Here is a 4,494-nt window from a genome sequence, read left to right on the forward strand (position 1 = left end):
GTCAACTTTCCCGCTCGAGCGTACTGTAAAAGTACTGGATTGGTGAAATCTCCGCTCGACGGACGCTTGACGCCCGCTCGATCGTGAGACACATGCCTCCGCTCGAGATCCCAATACTCCGCTTGAGCGGATTGTAAAACAGTGCAGAGAAAATACTGGATGCTCGGATTCCACGCTCGAGCGTCACTAGTCCCCGCTCGAGCGGAAGTGCAAAATCTGGAAAACCTAGATTGCACCTCCAAGCCAAAAACCAAGTTTTAACAACTCAAAACTCGACCTCTTGGGCTAAATTTCCAGAAAACATTTGTAAACACATAGTTAAACATGATTCAAAACTCAACATTGAGAAATCAAAGCCCAAGAGTGTTTAATTCAAACTCAATTTCAAACCATTTTCAAGAACAGGATGAACATGCAAACATGCATGAATTTTAAACAACTCAAAGCTCAATTTGATGCTCTAAGGAGCCAATTGATCCAAAAACAAGATGAAAACATGGACCATTACAAAATCATGGACATACATGTAACAATTTGCCATGAACTCAACTCAAAATCCAACAATTCAAACATGCATGGATTATGCTCTATATCAACTTGTATGAACTTAAACATGACTTAGCTCTACAATTTAACATGGACCATGCAAGAATTAGCTCAAACACAAGAATGAGAAGATGAAATCCTTACCTAAGTCTTGGAATTAGAAGACTAGGAGCTCAAATATGTAATCTATACTTCAATTACTAAGCAATTCTTCAAGTTCCTAAGCAATTCAAGATGAACAATTCAATCTCTCACTCTCTCCCCCTCTTGGTCGACTATGGCAAGGAGAAAGGCTGAGCAATGTTTTGATCTAAGTGTATAAGTGTATACAAGGCTCAAATGTGTGTGAGATAGTGGCCACTAAGTGTGGCAAAAGTGTAAATAAGCCTAACACTTGCAATTCATTGATATTTAATCTAATTTAATCATACCTAATCAGTTTTCAGATAATTATACCATAAAATCACATAAATTATGATGATCATAAAACATCAATCAATTCCCGGTTCGGCCGCCGATAAGGCCTCCAATTAGCAGTTTGAACATAAAACATGAACAGATCAAATAAACAATCAAATAGATAGAATACAAATTAACATACATACTCAGTCAATTCAGTTCCAATTTTCAATTAGTCAGTTCAGTACTTTAATCAGTTCAATTATCAATCATAATCAGTTCAGTTTGATGGTAATCAATGTTTTATCGGTAAGCAGTGATGAGGGTTATTACACTCTCCAATCCGTTGTTGCTTTGGGAATGCACATGATTGGTCTTAGCCTTGGGTGCCAACATAGTTGGGATGTGAAGTGTTGACAATGATGCAAATTCGTCCCTTAGTCAATAAAGAAAAAAAGAAGTTATTTTGTGTGCTAACAAATGTTGAAGTGTTGTTCTTGGAGATTTTGGGTGGGTGGAATTTTAATTGGTACATAGAGATATATAGGGTTGTCAGCTAGTTTAGCTAGAATCAAACACAAAAACAAAAGTTCTTGGGGTTGGTCATTGGCCTAGTCAGATGTTCATTCTTATTTTAAAAATTATATGTAATTTTTCTTTAGATGCTTATGAGCCATTTTCACACTAACAAATCATTTAGTAACCTCCCATTTTTGTTGCTTGATGGCTTACTCTCATAAAAACATGAGTGCATGTTTATGGAAACAGTCTCCAAACAACCCCAATATCTAGATAAGTCTCCTCATACTGGAGGATGGTTAGATAATTTGCTTGGGGTGACACCTTAATCCATCATCTCTGCTACTAGTTGATTTGTATGACAAAATTGGTCCGTAAGCATCTAAGGGAAAAATTGGACATGCAGCCTCTGATTTGAATGTCAAAAATGCTTAAAACATTGTTAGGGAATGTTATGGATACAGTATAATGTATTTATCTTTTCTTGTTTTTAAATTGTTGTGTGAGATGGCTAACACCAATATTCTTTATTGCAAGTATGCAATACAGAGGCTTTAATTTTTATTTATTTTTAGATGGGTAGTGGATGCTTTAGTTTGATGGTTGATAAGTTTTCTTGGTTTCTTTCTATTTCTTAACCTTCATTCATTGTTAAATCATCAACAAAAGGCATGCTTATCTTTTCCTTGTCAGTTAACTTGTTTTTGTTGCCACTAAATCAGGGATTTGCAAAAGCATCCTGTAATTTTACCACATTGATTGGTCAAGGGGCATTTGGTCCAGTTTATAAAGCTCAGATGTTACGCGTAAGATAGTTGTTGTTAAAGTGCTTGCAACTGATTCTAAGCAAGGATCAAAAGAATTCCAAACAGAGGTTAGAGGTGGTTATTGAATTACTATTTTAGGCACATGATGTGTAACAAGGCTTGTGGTTTCACTAATAGATAGTTTTTGCTAGAAAATTGAGTATCTTATCTTATCTATTTTACTAATTGATTTGTGTGCCTTTCTCTTTGTAGCTAGCAGAAGCAGTAAAAGCACAATTTTCACGTGATTACAGTGATCACCTTGCTCTTGTCTGGGCTTATGAGGACTGGAAAGAAGCTGAAAGAGATGTAGCTAGATATGAATACTGTTGGAAGAATTTTATTTCTGCTCAATCAATGAAAACTATTGATGCTCTGCGAAAGGAGTTCTACTCTTCACTTAAGGAATATGTTTTAAATTTTAATGCTAGATGGATGTGAATTGGATGATTATATAGATTACAAGAGGATTTTTAATTGAAGGAATATGTAGTTTGGAATTACTTGTGGATGAAAACTTAACTGATTTTAATTAAACAGTTTTAGAATTTGATGATTTATATATTTTGTTGAATGTTCAGGATTCAGGTGAATTGTTGGTTTGATTGATTATTGTAAATTACATATTGTATTGAATGGATTATTATGAATTACAAGTTTATTTTGCTGCATGTCGGCGCAAACATTCCTTTTGGCGACCAAATTTTTTGGTCGTGGAATGTGACAATTGGCGACCAAAATTTTTGGTCGTGGAATGTCACAATTGGCGACCAAACTTTTTAGTCGTGGAATGTGATAATTGGCGGCCTACTTTTTGGTCGTGGAATGTGACAATTAGCGACTAACATATTTGGTCGGGAATATGTCACTTTTTGCGACTAAAGTGTTTTAGTGACTAAATGGATTAGTCGCAGTAATGATATATTTAGCGACCAAAAATTTAGTTAGCAAATCCAATTTTTTCCCGACTAACAAAAGTTTTGGTCGCTAATTACTTTTGTCGACCCTCAGTTAGCAACCAAAGTGGCGACCAAAAAAATTTGTCGCGAATAGCTTTTGCTGAATAAAATGGACTTTTGCCAACCAAATTTTTAGTCGGCAAAAATGCTATTTCCTGTAGTGGTTAAATATATGCAAATACTTTTTTTTATGATTTTAGACTGATGTGCAATTATTATTTTTTCTATCTAAACAAACGGGAGGTGTGATACACTCCCAATGAGCATGTATGGCTTCGTTTGATGCATTTCCTCAAAAAAACATTTGCTTTATTATATAATTTTGGATAAAAAGCACTTTACTCTGCGATTTTAGGGTGTTGCACATTATTTTGTGATTTGAATATATGCAGACACTTCCTCTATAATTTTGAACTAATGTGCAATTGTTACATTTTTATCCAAACAAACGAGAGGTGTGATACACATGCTCAATGCGGATGTATGGCTTCATTTGATGCTTTTCCCTCAAAAAATAATTTGTTCAAAAGACGAAAATGATCTTAACACTCACTATATAAGAAAATGATATCAAATGAGTTGTTATTACTCACCAAAATTGTACACTACTACCTCTCTTTTCTTTTTTTAATTTTACTTTTTTCATTTGTTAATTTTCTTTCTATTTTATTGTGCCAATTCCATTTCTTATTTATTTATTTTTATTCTTTTGATTTCTTTAATTTTTCTTCTACTCTATTGTGCTAGATGAGTGTCTTTTTTTTCTCTCTTTTTTTTTTCTTTTTGTTGTTTACTTTTATTTTTTTGTTTAAATCTTAAAATTATTTTAATCTAATTTTTAATTTTTAACCCACTTTTTTATGTAATAATATTTTTAAATAAACATATATATATAACAATTTAAATTACAGTATAAAAATTTATTTCCATAAAATAAGCTTATTTAATAATACTTTAAATTAAACATACATTTATTTATATGTATAACAAATTAAATTATAAATTAATCTAAGTACCGTAATTTATTATCATAAAATTACCTTAATTAAGTTTAAAATTTTAACTTAATTTCTTACTTTTATAACATTTTAAATTATATATAAAAATATATATGCATATAAATTAAAGGGGAATTGACCAGTAAATCCTATATTCCCATCTTATAGACCATATGATCCTAATTGTTTTTTTTGTAACCGTTTAGTCCCGTTGAGTGTATGTGGACCATTTTGCCATTGACGCCTTAAATTTAGGGGTGGGTTCGT

The sequence above is a fragment of the Camellia sinensis genome, chromosome 2 (genome assembly GCF_055761805.1).
Source record: "Camellia sinensis isolate YWXY chromosome 2, ASM5576180v1, whole genome shotgun sequence".
Taxonomy (NCBI): Eukaryota; Viridiplantae; Streptophyta; class Magnoliopsida; order Ericales; family Theaceae; genus Camellia; species Camellia sinensis.